Source organism: Paroedura picta, chromosome 9, assembly GCF_049243985.1.
Source record: "Paroedura picta isolate Pp20150507F chromosome 9, Ppicta_v3.0, whole genome shotgun sequence".
NCBI lineage: Eukaryota > Metazoa > Chordata > Lepidosauria > Squamata > Gekkonidae > Paroedura > Paroedura picta.
The window spans coordinates 87,467,361-87,488,840 of record NC_135377.1 but is presented as its reverse complement, the minus strand read 5'-3'; positions in this window follow the sequence as shown (position 1 = coordinate 87,488,840).

The following is a 21,480-nucleotide window of genomic DNA, read 5'->3' as shown; positions in this document are numbered from 1 at the left end:
CCTCTTCTCTAAAAGCCCTATCAATTTAGAAGGAGAAGAGAAGAGAAGAGAAGAGAAGAGAAGAGAAGAGAAGAGAAGAGAAGAGAAGAGAAGAGAAGAGAAGAGAAGAGAAGAGAAGAGAAGAAGAGTTGGTTCTTATATGCTGCATTTCTCTAACAGAGGAGTCTCAAAGCAGCTTACAATTGCATTCCCTTTCCTCTCCTCACAACAAACACCCTGTGTAGTAGGTGAGGATGAGAGAGCTCTGATATTATTGCTCAGTCAGAACAGCTTTATAAGTGTTGTGGCGAGCCCAAGGTCACCCAACTGCCTGCATGTGGAGGAGGAGTGGGGAATCATATCCAGCTCTCCATATTAGAAGTTGGCACTCCTAACTACTACACCAAGTTGGCCCTTACAAGAAGTGTAGTCCATCTTGTCTTCTGGGAGGAAAACAAATATGGAACACTTCTTGCAGGTGACTGAATATGAATGTTGAATATGCATTATTGCCTTCCAAATAGATTTCTTTACTCTATAATTGTTATCTTTAGGATAAAGATGTTGGGTGATCCTCAAAGAACAAAGGGCAAGTGCCCTTTGGCTCATGCCATGGCCTTGCACCTCTCATGAGAAAGCGCCTTTAAGGTCATACCCCAGAACCAGGCAGGGCTTGCAATCTCTCTGCTGTACATCACTCCCAGCACACACATCCTCAATCAGTCACAAACAAATGCACTTAACAATACTTAATAGAAACTACTATCTAGCAGGCTTCAAAACATCCACTTACCCATGAATACTGTCCTCACTCTCATACTCACAACAGCCTCAATTGGAATAAAAAAAGAGAGAAGGAAATGCCCCTCACCATTTCAGCAACTCTCCATGTGCTGATTACATTCTCCCCAGCTGTTTCTTGAGATTACAACTGACCTCCTACAGAGATCAGCTCCCAGGGAGAAAATGGCTGCTTTGCACAGTGGACTCCATAACTTTATACCCTGCTGAGGTCCTACTGCTCCTCAAACACCACTCTCCTCACGATCTCTGCTCAAAATCTCCATGTATCTCCCACCCCAGAACTGGCAATCCTACACATGGATGATGGTTAAAAAGTACATGTATGAATTTCTGTTCCCCAACATGGATAATACCAGTTGGGACAGTGCACTCCAGGGAGGGTTATTGTTGATGACTGATTTGAAAGCATTAAAAAGGCCACAAAATTATCCTATTGTGAGCTACTCAATCATGACAAATAACAGGAAGGGTTTTACCCTGTTGTGTGCAGTCAACATCTCTGTCCATCCTGCATCACATAAAATGTAAGTGTTCGCAACACACATTTGCATCTCAACTTATTTCATGCAGGGAATGTATTTTTATTGTCAAACATGGATAATTCACAGGAAATAAGTATCATTTTGGATTGTTTCCAACAGCATCCCTCTGCCATTTGCTTTTGGCTTGAAAGAATATACTTCTGTTGCCTTTTAATGTTCCTTTTTAACTATAAATTAATATGCTTTTCTTCGTGCTCCCTGAATCCTTGGGTAACAGATGTACATCTTTGGGTCATTAAAGAATTTTCCCCTCCTCCACTTTTCTGCTATGTATGAGAACAGAAAAGAGAAAATCAGGACACACAAAAAAAATGTCATTCTCTTAGGGCTTTTCCAAATTCTCATTTTCCTTGCTTGTAAATTAAGGACACAAGAAAAGTTCTGCTAGATTATACAAGTAGTCCATCTGGCCCAAGATTCTGTCTTACACAGTGATAAATCAGTTCCATAGGAGGGCCAACAACAGAACACCAAAGATTAGGACTTCCCCGAATGTTTCCTTCTAACTCTGAGATTCAGAGGATTAGTGTCTCTGAATGTGGAGGTTCTCCTCAACTAGTAGCCACTGATAAACATGAATCTATCTAATCCCCTCTTAAAGTCATTTGTTCCTGTGGCCATCACAACATCCTTTGGGAATCAATTCCACATTTTAATCATTCTGTGTAAAGTAGTATTTCTTTTTGCCTGAACTGAATCTACTGTCCAACAGTTTAATTGGATGCCCCTGAGTTCTATAAATTTGGGAGAAGGAGAAAAGTTTATTTTTCTCCACCCCATGCATATTTTTATAAACCTCTCTCATGTCTCCTCTTAGTCATCTTTTTCTAAACTGAAAGTCCCACAATCTTCAGGCTTTCCTTATAAGCAAGGTTCTACAGCCCCCTAACAGACAGAAAGCAAAGCAAAGCAAAGCAAAGCAAAGCAAAGCAAAGCAAAGCAAAGCAAAGCAAAGCAAAGCAAAGCAAAGCAAGCAAGCAAGCAAGCAAGCAAGCAAGCAAGCAAGCAAGCAAGCAAGCAAGCAAGCAAGAAAGAAAGAAAGAAAGAAAGAAAGAAAGAAAGAAAGAAAGAAAGAACCAGCCACAATACCTATCCTTCTGGGAACCCATTGTTTACTCCTCTCCATCGTGAGAACTTTCTAATATTCTTACTCTTTGCTTTCTGTCAGTTAACCCAATTTTGATCTGTAAACCAAGCCATAACTTGTATCCCATAAATGCCAAATTTGGTGGGGTGGGACTTCCCTTTGCAGGAGACATGCTGATTTTCCCTCAGCAGGCTATCCCACTTTATATGCCTAACAATTCTATCTTTGATTAAAGTTTCTACTAATTTGCCTGGGGCAGACATTAGGCTGACTGGCTTGTAATTTCCTAGTTCCTATTGTAATCCCTTTTTTTAAAAAAAATGGTGTCACATTTCTTACTCTCCAGTCTTCTGCAGAAGTGTGAATAGTGAATTTAATGATGTATTAAATAAAAGGATTTGTAGATCTCAACTAATTCACATGTGAGTTATTATTTCTTCTTTCTTTCTGTTCTACACATGTTTGGGGGGGAGGGGTCTGTGTTCCACATGTGTTTTGCTCCCTCTAGTGGTTAATTCAACATCGCACAAGTTTATGTCTGGCATAAAAACCGGCAATAAAAATGCAGGGATATATAATGGCCATAACCTGTGTAATATTGAATTAATCACTAGAGGGAACAAAACAAATGTTTTATTGTGACTGGGTAAGATAAAATATTATTTTTATTGTACTTGGATTGGTTGTGTGACTCATGAATGCCATCATATTTACACAGTTACATGGTCCTTGATTGGCTAGATGTCACGAGGTAGCCAGATGGTTTCTCTTCCAATGATGATGAAGAGGGTCGGATCAGAGAATTGGACCAGAACAAATGGGATGGAATTACTTCAAAAGAATTTTCAGCTAAACATCCAGAATAAGTTCCAGACAGAGCAGTTCCTGAGTGGAGCAGACTTTTTTGCATATCCAGGGAAATGTCAATGATCTCTTTAGGGTTGGGAGGTGAATTTTCTTCAGGCCAGATTGGCCAGGGATTGTGTTATTTTTGGGGGGAGGAGCATCATCTTGACATGGAATTGGGATTTATTGACTTTGCTCTTGCCTCTTGGTTTTTGGCTTGATTGTAACCCCGCCTCCCGGGGAGTGTAAAAAGTGCCAGGCTTTTCTCTGAATGTGGCATTTGTTTTGCTTGCTATTGACTGTGTGTTCTGAAGGCTTCTGTTCAGTTAAACACCAAGCCCAGCCTTGAACATGACACTGGGTTCATGTCATTAAGTGGAAAGAAAAAACTCCATTTAAAGAAAAGTGGCTAATGAAAAGTGGTCGAAAAGATGTAAGTGGTGTGAAAAAGTGGAAGGTAGCATGTGTGAGGATGTTTTCCACACATCTTCTGATAACATTTTATGCCTTGACAAAGAGCGGCTGCGAATGAACGCGGCTGCCATTGATGCCACGGCATGCGGGGCGGGAAGGGATGGCTCTCTAATTGAGTGCCCGGACCCGGGTGTCCTGACGTGGGCATGGACGTGCCGCGTCAGGAGGGGAGGAGGGGCACGGGTGGCGCCTTTATAAGGTGCCACATGCTTTAGCGCCCTGCCTCTTTTTCCCAGCCAGCCGAGTGGCCATCCACCCTAAATGGTTTTGGGATTTGGGGGTGGTGCATTTAGAGAAATGTGGTTATACTGTACTCGTTTGAATATAGTCACAGCAGGCGGAGGTTAAGCGGAAAGGGCCTAACCAGGAAAGGGGAGTTTAAATGTGAAAACTGCCCAAACGTGGGGGCCTCAGAAGAGACAGGTTTTCTGTGGGAGGCCGACCCAGCTGGGAAGGCCCAAATACATTTGCAGAAGGCAGGTGGCATTGAATGGGCTGAAGGAGGTTTACGCTTCCTAAGGCAATTCAAGCCACCTTGAAAGGTATTCCAGGCAGCAAGGGGTCACATGGCTCAGTGAGGGTCTGGGATGGGATACCCAGGGCACTGCCTAGAAGTAGAAGGTCAAATGATCTTAGGAGGGTGGGTTAGTCTCCTGTTCCCCCTAGAAAGCCAACACCTTGATGCTGAATGTTAAATAAAAGCTGTGGCCGGTTTGCCAAAAGTTAGGTTGTGCGAGCGTCATCCTTAAGCAAAACTGCACGTCTGCAAGTCAATGTTTACGGGCAAAACACCACTGGACCTCCTGTAAAAATGCCAGCTCTTGTTCTTCAAACTTGCTTTTATTTTCTTTTTTCTTATTCTTTACAACTACTCTTCAAGCAGCCAATCAGTGATCATTAACATATTGAGGTTTATTTTGGCTTCCACATCTACATTCTTTTGCTTTGTTGTTGTTGTTATGTGCGAAGTCGTGTCCGACCCATCGCGACCCCATGGACAATGATCCTCCAGGCCTTCCTGTCCTCTACCATTCCCCGGAGTCCATTTAAGTTTGCACCGACTGCTTCAGTGACTCCATCCAGCCACCTCATTCTCTGTCGTCCCCTTCTTCTTTTGCCCTCGATCTCTCCCAGCATTAGGCTCTTCTCCAGGGAGTCCTTCCTTCTCATGAGGTGGCCAAAATATTTGAGTTTCATCTTCAGGATCTGGCCTTCTAAAGAGCAGTCAGGGCTGATCTCCTCTAGGACTGACTGGTTTGTTCGCCTTGCAGTCCAAGGGACTCGCAAGAGTCTTCTCCAGCACCAGAGTTCAAAAGCCTCAATTCTTTGACGCTCGGCCTTCCTTATGGTCCAACTTTCGCAGCCATACATTGCAACTGGGAAGACCATAGCCTTGACTAAACGCACTTTTGTTGGCAGGGTGATGTCTCTGCTTTTTAGGATGCTGTCTAGATTTGCCATAGCTTTCCTCCCCAGGAGCAAGCGTCTTTTAATTTCTTTGCTGCAGTCCCCATCTGCAGTGATCTTGGAGCCCAGGAAAATAAAATCTGTCACTATCTCCATTTCTTCCCCTAATTGATTAATTCAAAAGAAATTCCATCTAGACATCCGGAAGAAGTTCCTGACAGTTAGAGCGGTTTCTTGGTGGAACAGGCTTCCTCGGGAGGTGCTGGGTTCTCCATCTTTGGAAATTTTTAATCAGAGGCTAGATAGCCATCTGATGGAGAGGCTGATTCTGTGAAGGCAAAGGGGTGGCAGGTTACAGTAGATGAGCGATTGGGATGTGGGTGTCCTGCATAGTGCAGGGGGTTGGACTAGATGACCTATGAGATCCCTTCCAACTCTATTATTCTATGATTTTATGATTCTATGGGGTCACTGTGGGTGGGCAGGTAGTTGTGAGTTCCTGCATTGGACTAGATGACAGTGGAAATCCCTTCCAAATCTGTGATTCAATGATTCTATGAGGAAGTGGAAATGTCCACTTGAGCAGCTGAAATTAGAAGCAGATCCAGTGAAAGAGGAGTCAGGAAACAATGGTTGATCATTCTTGCTGAAGAAAAAAAAAAAAGGTAGAATAGAGATCAGAGTTTCAGTTGCCACCAACGTCTTCTGAACCAGCAGAGTGCAGGAGATAGCTTGAGAAAGATGAAAAAGAGTGTGTTTAATTGCACAATACTTGATCTGCACTAGTAGCTGAAGTAGAGACATTTCAGGAGCAGGAACCACAGAAGCCACACCTGTGCTTCAGAAATAAGTCAGCTAATTAGGCTGATAAAAGGAAGAAGCACAGAAGAGCTCAATGTGGAAGAGATATTGTGTGCCATCATTCTCTCAGCAAACAGAGTATTGGCTTGCACTGTGTCTGTTTGTTTCCCAGCTATAACCATAGCCCCTGTATCCTGTCCTGGCTCCCAAGCCTTGAACCCTGTTCTCTAGATTTCCTGTTTTCCTGACATTCAGTAGGACATTTGGATCCCTGACTGTGTGCTGGTTTATTGACTTTGCTCTTGCCTCTTGGTTTTTGGCTTAATTGCAACTCCGCCTCCCGGGGAGTGTAAAAAGTGCCAGGCATTTCTCTGAATGTGGCATTTGTTTTGCTTGCTATTGACTGTGCGTTCTGGAGGCTTGTGTTCAGTTAAACACCAAGCCCAGCCTTGAATGTGACACTGGGTTCATGTCGTAAAGTGGAAAGAAAAAGCTCCATTTAAAGAAAAGTGGTTAATGAAAAGTGATCAAAACGATGTAAGTGGTGTGAAAAAGTGGAAGGTGGGATGCGTGAGGATGTTTTCCACACATCTTCTAAAAATGTTTTATGCCTTGACAATGTTTAAGAGCAGAACACCACTGGACCTCCTGTAAAAATGCCAGCTCTTGTTCTTCAAACTTGCTTTTATTTTCTTTTTTTCTTATTCCTTACAACTATTCAAGCAGCCAGCCAGTGATAATTAACATATTGAGGTTTATTTTGGCTTCCAAATCTACATTTTTTTGCTATTAATTTTCAACACACTGTAAAGATTGCCATTTCATCCTGACAAGGCCATGAAATCAGTTGTCTTCCTGATTTCCACGGAGGGTTGGTTTTTATCTGTATAAAATGAGTTGGAGGCGGGTGTGTGTTGGTGGGGAGGATGCTTGAAAGACAATTTTCCTGTTTGCACAGAAATAAATTCTAACAAATCAATTGAGTGAAACACCCCCTCCCCAAAAAAAAAGAAAGAAAAAGAAATAACAACTTTATCCTGTGGTTCATAGGATTCTGTGTGAATATCTGAAGCCTGAATATTTTCCTTTCATTTCTCCTTCAACAGGCTAGGAAAGGTCACCTTTATTTATTGATGTGCTCTGTCACATGGGGAGAAAATGGTTACTGTCAACATCCCACAGAAGTGTAGCATGAAAGTTATGCATATCCAAGTACAGACATTAAATAACTGCCAGCTATATTATAGTCTCAGAGCTCTTCTTCTCAATCCCAATTTCAGCTGCTGTAAAAGAAACAAATCAGTAGATATAAAACTTCATGGTAAGAGGAATAAAGAATGCAGGAGAAGACTGAGCACACTTATGAATAATAATAAAAATAATGCCCAAGTGCCAGTTTGTTTATAGGTGAGCAAATTCCCAAGGTTGACTCCTATTGGAATGTTTCTGGTAATGCCATCAGCCGTGAATCTGTAATCTGGGCTAGGATAAAGCTTTGGTTTCCGTTATAGCTGCATTAATACGACTGCAGGACAAAAGAATTAAGAACTAAACAAAGCCACCTGTTATTACTATCAGTTCAAGTAACCTAATAAAGCTTAACAGATGTCATTAGGGTTGCTTTCTTTTTCTTGGATAATTCATGAAGATTTCACTGTGTTGCCCAGGAAGGGAAGGGACTTGGTTTTTCTCTTTCTTTCTTTCTTTCTTTCTTTCTTTCTTTCTTTCTTTCTTTCTTTCTTTCTTTCTTTCTTTCTTTCTTTCTTTCTTTCTTTCTTTCTTCCTTCCTTCCTTCCTTCCTTCCTTCCTTCCTTCCTTCCTTCCTTCCTTCCTTCCTTCCTTCCTTCCTTCCTTCGATTTATTACCCGCCACTCCCTGATAGCTCCATGTCAACAAAGATTGAGTGCTTCGGCATCCAAAGCAGCTGTTCCCACCCGAAGCAGCCAGCGCCACCACGTGGGGGGGGAGGGGTGGCATGGGCACTGGCATGCCGGTCAGCACACACATGCAGGTGTAGAGCTCTGCATGTGTGCACTGACTGGTGTGCCAGCGCCTGCACTTCCACTCCCCCCCCCCACGTTGTGGCACTGGCCGCTTTGGGTGGGAACGGCCACTTCAGACGCCGAAGCGCCCAACCCTATAGTCAACCCTTTGGAGCTGCCATTTCTTCCAGTGGAAAAAATCTGCATAGGTGGGAGATGAGATGTAATACCAGGGAAACTCTTGACCTCACCTGGTTTCTCTCTTGGTGTAGTGGTTAGGAGTGTGGACTTCTAATCTGGCAAGTCAGGTTTGATTCCGCGCTCTCCCACATATAGCCGGCTGGGTGATGGGCTGGCCACAGCACTAATAAAGCTGTTCTGACCGGACAGTAATATAAGGGCTCTCTCAGCCTCACCTACCTCACAGGATGTCTGTTGTGGGGAGAGGAAAGGGAAGGCGACTGTAAGCCACTTTGAGACTCCTTCAGGTAGAGAAAAGTGGCATATAAGAACCAACTCTCCTTCTCCTTCTCCTTCACCTTCACCTTCACCTTCTCCTTCTCCTTCTCCTTCTCCTTCTCCTTCTCCTTCTCCTTCAGTTTGCAGCAGTCCAAAGCCAAATGGGGTGTTTTGTGTTCCTGCAGGGATACCATATGTGGGGAAGGGGAAGCCGGGCCTTGAAGGCCTGGCTCTTCCCATATGCACAGGCCTAGCTTGGCTAGGCATTTTATGACCAATGCAGCTAGAAAAGGAATGCAGAAGAATCTCTGGGCCATCCCTGTCATGGGCCATCGGAGGCCCTATAGCAGGCCAGAATCAGGAGGGGGAACCACAGCTGCACTGTGCATAAGCAGGGATTAGCCCTGCTGTCATGTAGGTGCCAGCCCACCTTTCCATGCCCGTGGTGTTTCCCCTCAGTCACCATGGCTAGTAGCCATTGATTGACTTAACCTCCATGAATCTATCTTATCTCCCTTTAAAGCTTTATATTCCTGTGGCCATCACTACATCTTCTGACAGCAAATCCCATTCAATCCCTTTCCTAATAATCCTTGAGATATATTTTGAGTGAGTCTTCAAAAGCATATCAGTCTTTCTAAAAGAAAATGAAAATATTTCATGGAAATTGTTTCCCCCCATATTTCTTAAAAAATTGCCGGACAAGATACAACCTACCACCCAAATCGAGAGGTAAAGATGGTTTTGCATTTCAGTTCACTTTAATTCTTCCTCCGAAATAGACGTCCCTGTAAGTCTCGTCAGATGCAATGTTTGGTGATGGCAATGAACCGTTTGATGGAATGATGTGCTTGCTAAACCCACCAATGGTGCAAACTTCTTTGTGTGTGCAAGAATGCTGGCAGGTATGTACAACCTGAATTGCCATGAGTCGGATACATCTTGATAGAGCCTGACAAATGAAACATGGGCAACTTCTGTATGCCATCCTGCTGTAATGATTGTGAAGTATATAAAGACTATATCCTGTGTTCTTAAAATATACACTTATTTATTTAACTTTTTCAGTATAGCCAAGCTCAGCCATTAAATTCCCTGTCATTGTCCCTTCTAGAAAAAAATCTATCATGGTTACACTGCCCACAGTGTACTGATTGTTTCTATAGAATAGATAAAAAGACCTAACAAATCAGCGAAGACCAGACATGTTGATTACATTGAATGGGATGTTGACATAGAGTTTTGTGGGAGCAACATATTTTATTGGGAAAGAATGATGATCAGTGGGAAATGATCAGGCCTGCATTGCTTCAGATATTAATGACTGGCTTCTTTCACAAAACCAGCAGCTAAATCAATCTCAGTGAAGTATTCCTCGCAGAACCTGGAACTAGTCTTTCAGGAGGACGGGTTTACAGTGTTGACTAAGGCTTCTGCCACTGGTGTGCTATTTCTGCAGTGGTTTCCAAGGTTCAGAAGCTATTCTTCCCAAGAATGTAACAGTACTATTCTGCCTTCCTTACAAAGAGCATGGGAGTTGATCCCTTCCCATTTACATGATCTCTGAGGGTGAGAAATAAGAGATTGGCCCAAGATCACCTGGTGAGCTTCCAGAGAACTTCTCCAACCATGACTCCATGTTAGCTCTCAAAAATATGTTGAAGGTGTTGCAAATGAAATCTCTGATTGAGGTGAGCTGAACCCAAGAGCACCTTAAAAATGTAGGATGATATCCTGCAAATGCAATTACTGTGGGCATTCCAATTCTGCCTTAGAAAAAAGATGGCTCCTGACTGAATCCAGTTATTCAACTCTGTGTCTTTGAGAAAGGTAATGAATGAAGAAAATAATATGTGCCAGTTGAAGTTGGCCCAAAATCTTCTGGAATGGGATAGAGATTACAACCTGAAGCAAAATCATCAGGACCTCCTCTCCACCTGGCAGTAGTATGTGGGGGGAGGGAGTTGAGTTGCAGATCTTCGCCATGCGGGTAATGTTGGGAATGTTATTATTGTCTTTTAATGGGGATTTTAGGATGCTGTAACCCACCACGAGCCGCAAGGGAGTGGCGGGAAATAAATATAAATATAAATATAAATACAAATACAAATACAAATACAAATACAAATACAAATACAAATACAAATACAAATACAAATACAAATACAAATACAAATACCATAATAATAATAATAATAATAATAATAATAATAATAATAATAATAATAATAATAATAATAAAGTCCTGGGAACAGAGCAATTATAAGGGGATTTAGCTATTCTTGGTGTAGAGACTTGCAACCTGAACGAGTAAAATCTGTCTGTTTTGGTTTGGAACCCTTGGCTATAAATGCAAACCTCTGTGGACCTACTAGCCATAAATTAAGGCCGAACCGGAGCGGTGAATACATGCCCAAAATAGAAAGGCTCTGTTGGGGATAATACATACATTGGTGTCATAGGTGTGGACAGGTGACTCTGAGAAAAACAAAAATAAAACATTTCTATGCACTGGCTTCCAGGGATGTCAGCTAGTTGTGGAGCTCTATATGTGCTTTGTTATACTTTTACTCCTTTTCTTCTTTGAAGAGCATTTTCAAATACTCTTTACTCTTAAAGCAGGTGTCAATGGTTCAGGGTGATTAGGGAAAGGGTAGTTGTCCTAGAGCTTTAATGAGGTACTGCTGATGACACTCAAAATGAATTAATTTAAGGTTCCAAAAAAATTGTAAACTTAAATTTGAAAATGTCAATAGTGGAGAACATTTGAAGGGTGGAGGACAATTCAAACCAACACAATTAACCTCCTGATTATAGGGTCTGGTCCTTCACTTAAAGTTAATGACTTTTACCTTTACTCATCACAATTGGATCTAATACATTTTAAATGGGAGCAAGGAGTCAAATGAGTGTTCTCAAACTGCAGCCATCGTTAAAAGGGGCTATGGACACAGGAATACCAGATTCAAACCATGTAGTTTCAGATCATGCAGTCTGATGGTATCTGTCTTATATTGATGATGATGCAACTACGTTCCCTATTTTTCTGAGAGAGTAGTTTACTACATTCTAAAAGCTGTTGTTGTTTTTTTAAAGGAGAAGTCATCATGTTGGAGATATTGGGATGATGCTCTAGTATTTGGGCTAAAATGATCTGGTAGAAGACAAATTTACCAGAGTTTTTGCCCCCATGCCAGAGTGTGATCCAAATGTAGACATATCACTGTAGTCCCCCCATTGCCAGGAGGGATCTGGCAACCCTACTAGTACTTGTCAGACCCAAGGGGTATGAGTGCAATGGTCTGGTAGTTTGAACATTCTTTGGCATTGCCCTTCTTTGGGATTGGAATGTAAACTGACCTTTTCCAATCCTGTGGCCATTGTTGAGTTTTCCAAATTTGCTGGCATATTGAGTGTAGCACTTTTACTGAATCGTCCTTTAAGATTTTGAATAGTTCAACTGGAATGCTGTCACCACCACTAGTACTCTTGAATAACATATTTAGTAATGGGTATGAACCCACTCACAAACTAAAGTTTATGATGAACTTCATCTGGTTTGTGGTTCATTAACAGAAGTTCATGGCAGGTCAACCAACACAAACTTTCCACCAACATTTAAGCTGTTTCTGGCAGTTTGAGGCAGTTTATGAATTTCTAGACTGTCTCCTTTCAATCAAAATGTTGATCAAACTTCAAAGCAACAGGTTCCCAAAGCAGCTTCAAAGCAACAAGTTCTTTGTGTGTTTAGAGTGCATAACTTGCACTTTTGAACCTATACCTGACATTTCCCCCCCCCCAAAAAAAAAGCTCTTGGGGGTATCTTCTTTGGGGGAGGATATCACTCCCCTAAATTCAATCTGTACATAACTTGAAGACCTTGTAGAGAAGCATCAGGTGGAGGTCTCCTGAAATTTAGATGCCAGTTTGCACAGGGTATGTTTTATATGCTCCTGAACCCCCTATACCAGAACCTGCCATTTCCCCAGAAATCAGTTTCCTGTGGGCATCTTCTTTGAGGGCATCATAACTTGGACCCCATAAATCTAGTCTTCATCAAACTTGGAGGGCAGCTAGATATTCCCTGAGAGTTTGGCGCTTACAGAACACTACAGAAAACTTCATAAAGAGAACCAGTTTAGTGCCTAAAAGTAGGTGAATATTCGTGTTTCATGAACTAGGCACACCACAAACCATGAACTGAATCAAACAACATTTTCCTAGCTAGTACTCATCCCTAAAAATATATGTGTGTGCTAACCCATGGGGAAGGAGTTACACCCTTATGTGTGTAATCCTGTCCTGTATAATCTGGTTTTCATAACATCTCAGCAGTTGCTAAATCTTAAGACAGTTAGCGAATTTAATATTCCAGCTGACACTTCAGCTGCATCCACACACACACAACGTTCCAAGTATGGAGCGTCTGAACATATTTTCTGTAGCAATTCCTTGTAAACGCAGAATGTTGTTGTCAAATCTGCTTGCAACAGCTAGAATTTTAATTGCTCCATCTTGGAGCACTTTATGAGATATGAATGAACAGTTTCAGAAATGATGGTTTCTGATGATAATGGATAAAATAACAGGAGCCAAATATTTAAGGGGAGAAAGAAACGTGTTAGGCAACAATATATGCAAAACAATGTTAACCTTTCATTCATTACTGGAACAAGAAACATAAATCTTATAACGTCTGGCAAGAGATTTTGCGTGCTGTTTCAGATAGTTTGTTAGGGTTGCTAGGTGTTAACTAATTCTAATTTTTGTTTCTATTTTATAATGAAACTAGCAAGAAAGCCCAATGCAATCAGGAATACAATAGGCGCTAGGACTCAGGGGACACTGGCAGGCACAGATCTCTTTCTCTCTCTCTCAGCAGGAGCCGTAGGAGCTAATCGGGGCTCATTAGTAGCAGGGAATCAAGGCTCGCTTGCAGTTTGAGCCTCAGTTTGGGGCTTCTTTGCAGTTTGTCTCTGCCTGTCTCTCTCTCTCTCTCCCTGACAGCAGGAGCCATAGCAGGTAATCAGGGGTTGTTTGCAGTTTGGCAGTGCTCTGTATGTCTCTCTCAGGTGTCTGAGAGCAAAGTGGCTAGCGTTTAGGGATGGAGGGCAGGAGCTTTGCTGGCTGCATCCTGATTGGCCCTATTCCAACTTGGACACCCCAGACACATTCCACCCCCCAGGCTGTTTCACAAATATTAAGAGGAACAATGGATGGATAAGGATATGGTGATGGCATTGCTTGTTCTTTTTTGTATATTTTATCTTTTAGATGTATCCTTATATTTGTACATTTTTTAAAAGGGGGTAGCAGTCGTGATTTGGGTTTGGTCATTATATAGATTGGGACCATGACATATGACCATGACCCTTCCTCTCATGCTGTTTTCTCATCAATCCACTCACCAGCTACTATAGCTCCAATGGGGGGGGGGGGTTGTACAGCATCAGCCAAATGTTAAGCAAAGTTTTATCCTTCTAAACAAATTGATTTACGTATTTATTTGCATTATTTATAGTCTACATTTCTCACTGAGACTCAAGGCAAATTACACAGCATTGGTCAACAGACTGCTACAATGATTCCCCCAGAGGATAAGATTGAAAGTAAATATAAAATACAACAGATTTTGAACCATAAACTACAATATGAATAAGTACAAAACAGAAATAAAAATGCAAATATTCTATAAAACAATTTAACACACTGGCACATATATTTGCCTAAAACAGCCTTTCTCAGCTTTTTAACCATTGAGAACCCCCAAAACATTCTTTAGGCTTCTAGAACCACCAGAAATAGTACGATCATACAGAGTATGGTTGGGGAACATAGCTGTGTACATGCTTACTGGTGTCCCTCCACTTCCCACTCCTCCAGGCCCATAACTGTCCAGTTTGGGGGGGGGGGATGGGTTGATATGACCATATCACCCGATAAATGTTTAATACATATTCAAAATGAATTAGCTCCTACCCATTCAGGAAACCCTTCCAGGGCTGTCAAGAAACCTCAGGGTTTCACAGAACCTTGGTTGAGAAAGCCTGGCCTAACCACATGGTATGAGGAAAAACAACTCCTGGTGGAGGAAAAAATCTATATACAATTATCTGAACGTGTTGTGCATATTTATTGTATTTATGCCCACTGAGGAAGGGTGCAGAGGCTTAAACACATCTGCTTTCATGTGGTTCATAGGACATACTCTTCCGCTAGGAATGTTTGTATATTGTGCAGCCTCTACAGTAAATTGTACAGATATTCAGATCCCTAACATTTTACACTGTATATGTGCATAGGTAAAGGTAAAAGGTAAAGGTATCCCCCTGTGCAAGCACCGGGTCATGTCTGACCCTTGGGGTGACGCCCTCTAGCGTTTTCATGGCAGACTCAATACGGGGTGGTTTGCCAGTGCCTTCCCCAGTCATTACCGTTTACCCCCCAGCAAGCTGGGTACTCATTTCACCGACCTCGGAAGGATGGAAGGCTGAGTCAACCTTGAGCCGGCTGCTGGGATTGAACTCCCAGCCTCATGGGCAGACAGCTTCAGACAGCATTTCTGCTGCCTTACCACCCTGCGCCACAAGAGGCTCTGTATATGTGCATACTGTATAACAAATATTTAATATGCTATTTGTTGTAGGTTGACCCTCTTGACAACATTGGAATACTTTGGGTTGAGTTTGCTTTCTGCTTAGGAAGAATTCCTGCTGACAGGCCCTGCCTAGACAGGTGCCACAGGGCACACATCTCTTCAGGCAGATCATTTCAAAATGGGGCCTTGATGGAAAAGGCCCTTGCTCAAGTTAAAGTATGAAAAGCTACCTGAGAGCCGGGCAGCAACCAAATTCTGCATGAAGCAGAATGCCAGTGCCATGGGTGGTCGGAACAAGAGAGGTGGCCCTTAATAGGGCAGGATAAGGCAGCAGACGAATGCTGTGAATACCATGGACAGCCAAAGTTACCAGCAAGACACTTTTAGAAAGGAGCAAACCAACTATGTCATTAGAAGGCAAGATATTATGGCTAAAGCTCACTTGCTTTGGACACATCATGTGATCAAACTTGTTAAAAAAATCATTAGTGCTCGGCATGGTCAATGGCAAAAGGAAATGTGGTGGCCAAAGGATCCGCTGGCTCAACACATTCAAAGCCAATACAGAGATGACCATGAACCAACTACAAGAAGCAGTCAGAGACAGGGGAGCATGGCGGAAACTTTCCTGTAGAATTGCCAAGGGTCAGACACGACTGAACGGATGACATCATCATTACAACAACACCAACGCGGAGAAACAATGGACCCTTTGGGTCATTATAAATAATTAACCCAGCGAACCAAGTTTTTTAAGAGGTTAGATTCTTCCTCTTCCCCCCCCCCCCCAATAATCTTTTTACTCCTGTGTTAAGGCTGCCAGTGGGCTGCCAGGCTTTCATTTTGCTTTCTAATAACTACAAAGAACGGTATAATCATTGTCACTCACCTGAAAATCAATCCGCGTCTAAATGAGTCATTTCAATCCATTGCATACAGCCAGAGATAGGAAAATAGAGAGAGATATTTACATCACCCTTTTCCCTTTGATGTCAAATCAAAGTCTGAGTGGCATTCCTTTCACTTTGCATGTTAAAGGGATTAAAAAAGGGTGTCCCATGCCCTTGCAAATGTGTCAAATATGGGGTTTCAGAGAGGCCCTCCCCACCATCACCTCCTTGTCACAGCCCCCCTCCCCCATCAGCATATAAAAGAGCTCCTAGTGGGTTTCAGTATTGTTGAACTGCATCAATTTTTTAAAATGTCTTATTCCAAGTGCCACCTTTTAAAATATTTTATGGAAATGGTTATACTTGTGTACGATCTGTAGTAAACACAACTCTCTGGGTTAACGGGGGGAAGCATGATTGTTAAAAAAAAGAGAGTAAAATTCATGCTTTTAATAGAATATTTGTATTTCCCTTCTGGAAGCTAACAGAAACTTAAGCAGCCTGATAAGCCAATAGAGACACTGGAGACACAAAAAATAGGTTTAAACGGTGTATGTGTTTAAAATGCTGGGTCTCAATGCTGGCTGTTAAAAATAAATTTAAAATGCTGACACCCACATCTTTTCTGCACCGGGAAATACACTGACCTGGCTTCCATGCGGAAGCACAAATCCGGGCCAAATGCTCCTCCATGTGGGAGAAGAAAGCCCCACCTCAAACTTCAGCCTGCAGCCTGGCAGAAAGTCTCCAGTGTGGAAATGGTCCCAGTGTTCCCAGTTCACCTAGAATATTTCCATGATTTTTAGGGACCCTTTTATTTTGCTATTCTGGAAAATTCTGAATAGTTTGAGGGAGCCAAACAATACCCCCAAAATACTGACAAAGTATTTTTCAGATATATTGCCTGACCAGGAACATCCAAATGTTTGGTGTAGTGGTGAGGTGTGAGGACTTCTAATTTGGCAAGCCGGGTTCAATTCTGTACTCCCCAACATGCAATCAGTTGGGTGACCTTGGACTCCCCACAGCACTGATAAAGCTGTTCTGACCGAGCAGTAATATCAGGGCTCTCTCAGCCTCACCCACCTCACAGGGTGTCTGTTGTGAGCATGAGCTGGAAGAGAGAGGGAGGGAGGATGGGCTTGGGATGGATAGTTTCCCAGCCAGCAACTGTGTCCTAGGAGGGAGGAGCCCTCAGACCTGGTCTTACCACCTTGTGGGGGGGCAAGAGTGTCATGAGGCGTCACCTCCTGCCATGAGATTGGGTGGCCAGCAGACGGGAGCTGGACAAGAGGGGGGTGCGAGCCCTAGGGGCAGCCACAGTGGGGAGACAGGGAGGAGGGCCTTGGAGGGAGGGACATGCCATGATGTGAGGCCTCATTGCTGCCTGCCCATCTGTTCCATGTGGCTGGTGCCTGCCTGCTAATCACAAGCTGCGCAGGCTGCCCAGGACACTGCCTGCTGCCATGAGGGAGGCCAGATGGCGGTTAGGATGGGGGGGGGGGCGTGAACCCTGGCCTATGCAGCATGGGAGGGAGACAAGAACACCCCACACATCCCCCAGCCCCAAGCAGCCCCAAACACCCCACTCCAACCCCTAACCCCAAGCAGCCCCACTGCAGTTTTGGGGGGGGAGGGGGTAGCAAGAGCCCATTGTATGTGTGTGTTTGTATATATATTTCTGCTAGTAGTATAATAGTGTAGTGTAATAGAAGAAGAAGAAGAAGAAGAAGAAGAAGAAGAAGAAGAAGAAGAAGAAGAAGAAGAAGAAGGAGTTGGTTCTTATATGCCACTTTTCTCTACCCGAATAAGTCTCAAAGCAGCTTACATTCACCTTCCCTTTCCTCTCCCCACAACAGACACCCTGTGAGGTGGGTGAGGCTGAGAGAGCCCTGATATTACTGAAGAAGAGGAAGAGTTGGTTCTTACATGCCACTTTTCTCTAGCCGAAGGAGTCTCAAAGCAGCTTACCATTGCCTTCCCTTCCTCTCCCCACAACAGGCACCCTGTGAGGTGGGTGAGGCTGAGAGAGCCCTGATATTCCTGCTCTGTCAGAACAGCTTTATCAGTGCCGTGGGGAGCCCAAGGTCACCTAGCTGGCTGCATGTGGGGGAGTGCAGAATCGAACCCGCCATGCCAGATTAGAAGTCCGCAATCCTAACCACAACACCAAACTGGCTCTGTAATAATTTGAGAACTCACTACAAATACGTGGGAGGCTCCAGATCTGTTCACCTCAGTCTTAAATCAATATGAGAAACAGAAATAAAATCTTATAAATAAAAAGAAACATAAGACAACTGGGCACAAATTCTAATTCAAAATGAGATATATCTCCCATAATGAATAGAGTTGGTGGCAGAGCCACAACAGAAGCTAGTTGATCATTGAAGAATCTGGAATTTTACTGCTTTTCAAATTCCAGCACTGGTTCACGTGCTTTACTGCCTGACCAGAAAAAAATACTGGCCAGTTGACAACCTATCCCATCCAATAGCATAAGAGTAGCATGAAAAGTATATTGTTGAGGTTGGTGCTTTCCACTTGGCAGAGTTTACCTTTGGAAGACTGGTGCTTTGACTCCTTTATGGGAGAGAGAGTCCCTTAGCTAAATGTTCCAGTACCGTTCATGACTAATTTAGAAAAATGTGATGCTCTGCTCCGTCTTTTTCAGCGTTTCTGTAAAACAAAGCATCCTTTGAGAGTAAAATGAAAAATGCTGGGATGAAAATGGGAGAAGAGACAGAAAGGAGAAGCGCAAATTGGCATGGCATTGCAAAGTTGTCCTTGTCACTCTGCTATAAATAGCCATAGGAATGTGTCTCTATAAAGAGAGCCAGTTTGGTGTAGTGGTTAGGAGTACGAACTTCTAATCTGGCATGCCGGGTTCGATTCTGCGCTCCCCCACATGCAACCAGCTGGGTGACCTTGGGCTCGCCACGGTACTGATAAAACTGTTCTGACCAAGCAGTGATATCAGGGCTCTCTCAGCCTCACCCACCTCACAGTGTGTCTGTTGTGGGGAGAGGAATGGGAAGGCGACTGTAAGCCACTTTGAGCCTCCTTCGGGTAGGGAAAAGCGGCATATAAGAACCAACTCTTCTTCTATAATAATGGCTTGGGCATCAACCTTACAAAACTGGACGGTGTCAAGGGCATTATGGAACAGGTGAGAAGCTAAGAAGATGATGCCAGTTATTGATAGGCAGGGAGACAGAAGCCTCTTTCTCACATGCTAATGTAGATTCGATCCACTTCACTGACCGGTTACAGGTGGACATTGGCATTTCACACAGTGGTAGAAAAAGAAAAGTTGGTTTTATACCCTGCTTTTCGCTGCCCAGAGGTGTTTTAAAGTGGCTTGAAATTGTCTTCACTTCCTCTCCCCATGATAGCTACCCCTGTGAGGTAGGTGGGAATGGGAGAGCTCTGACATGACTTCTCTGTGAGACCAGCACTACCAGGACTGTGATGAACCCAAGGTCACCCAGCGGGCCGCATGTGGAGGAGAGGGAAATCAAACCTGACTTGCCAGATTAGAAGCCATCACTCTTAACGTATACCACACTGTAAAATACATTGAAAGTGGATTGAAAGTGTATGTGAAAGCACCCAGAAACAAATTATGAATACCACAAGAAACTCTTGGAAAAAGTGCTTGCACTCGAAAGCTCATGCCTTGATAATTCTTTGTTGGTCTTAAAGGTGCTACTGGACTTTGATTTTACTGTGCTCCTTGAGACCAACACGGCTGCCCATTTGAATCTATCTATCTATCTATCTATCTATCTATCTATCTATCTATCTATCTATCTATCTATCTATCTATCTATCTATCTATCATCAGCTGCCAGCTCACAGCAGCTTACTGGTGGGAAGAGTTGGGACTAAATTAAAACAGTAAAATACAGCAAGATTATTTTCCCAATCTCTTTGATTTCAAAATGTGATTACATTCTGCAAAATAACTCACTGTGTCTTGTTTGAAATGAAAGCAGAGAATTCAGCAATGAGATTATCCACCAAACTTTCCAATATCATATAAGACACCTCGGGAAATGTGTCTTTCTCCTTTGGTAGCACCTTGTCACACAACATGCATTTCCATGGTTGTGATTTCCCCTGCCCTTGTTTCATCTCATCGATTGCTTCTTATGACTACCTGCAGTGTGCTGAAAGGACATCAGGGATGGTTGTTCTCAGGGAGCAGAAGAGGTGGAATGCAGATTTCCTGTTTGGGAAGACAGCTGTGCACAGTTTGTAACATAGAAAACTGTCCTTTTTTGGTTTGGTTTTTGAGTTGTTGTCATTAAGCACCATATTTCTCAGACTGCTTTCATGACTGGTATTCACAATTAGTTTGTTTTAGGCCATTCCCATGGTAGCTATTTGTGCTATGCACGTTGTTTAGATGTACAATGTTTTTAGGGAATTTGACATGCCTTAGAACAGCGGTCCCCAACCCCAGGTCAGAACACTGGTACCAATCCGTAGATCAGATGGTACTGGACTGCGGCTCCTTCTTGTCCTCCTCCCCAGCTGCTGCCGCAGGGGCTGTCCTGCCTCTCTGTTGCTGGCTCACCTTTGGTGCTCTCTGGCAGCCGCCATGGCTGGTGCTCCCCCTCAGCATGGCCCTGCGCAGCTGCTGCTGGCAGCACCCCCCAGCGGACAGCGGGAAGTCAGGGGCACCAGCGGGAAATCAAGCGGAGCAGGGCTCAGGTGGCAGCATCCCTCGGCAAAAGACTACCCCCCACCCTCAGGCCTCAGTAAAATTATCAAGCATTGACTGTTCCCCGGTGATAAAAAGGTTAGGGACCACTGCCTTAGAATACCTGTAATCTTTAAATTAAAGGAGCCTGTGTTGGCCTGCCAAATTTTAGACAAGTTACAGCTAACTCCCTCCCACTGTGGATCTGCTCTTTTGACCTCTTCCCTTAGCAACTTTGTCTCAGTCAAGGGTTGGTTGGTGCCATGCTGTCTTTCAGGGAAGAGTTTCATGGTTTTCCCTCTTTCTGGAATGTAGAATGTTTTCTGAACAAAAGTTAGAGAGACAGTTGCATTTTGGAACAGAAGTGATGAACTCTTTGAAATTCTAGACCAGGATTTCTGGCTTGTTTTGTCTTAAAAAGAAATGACTCTGTGTCCTGTTCAGTATGCTTGCACAAACCGTTCTCGTGAGCATCTGGATGATCATCCATAATAGAGATTGTATGCTTTATTAGCCAAAAGACTTAGATGATTTCGCCCTTTCTTAGAAAGAGCTCAGAATGGAGGAAGGGGATCTGCCTATTCTAGGCTGTCCGATGACATATATTTGATGCATAGTGCTGTTGTATTGATGCTTAAATAGCAATGCAGACATACATTGACTGGAGGGGGGGGATTGGCCCAAGGAAACAGGAAATGACACAAAATATATGGGCTTGATCTGCAAAATAAAGATGAGGAAAAGGTGTATGGGTACATTCAAGCTAAACTACCAACATCTCCTACTCGAGACAGATCTAGCCTCACTTGGTGAGAGCCAGTTTGGTGTAGAGGTTAGGAATGCGGACTTCTGGCGAGCTAGACTTGATTCTGCACTCCCCCATATGCAGCCATCTGGGTGACC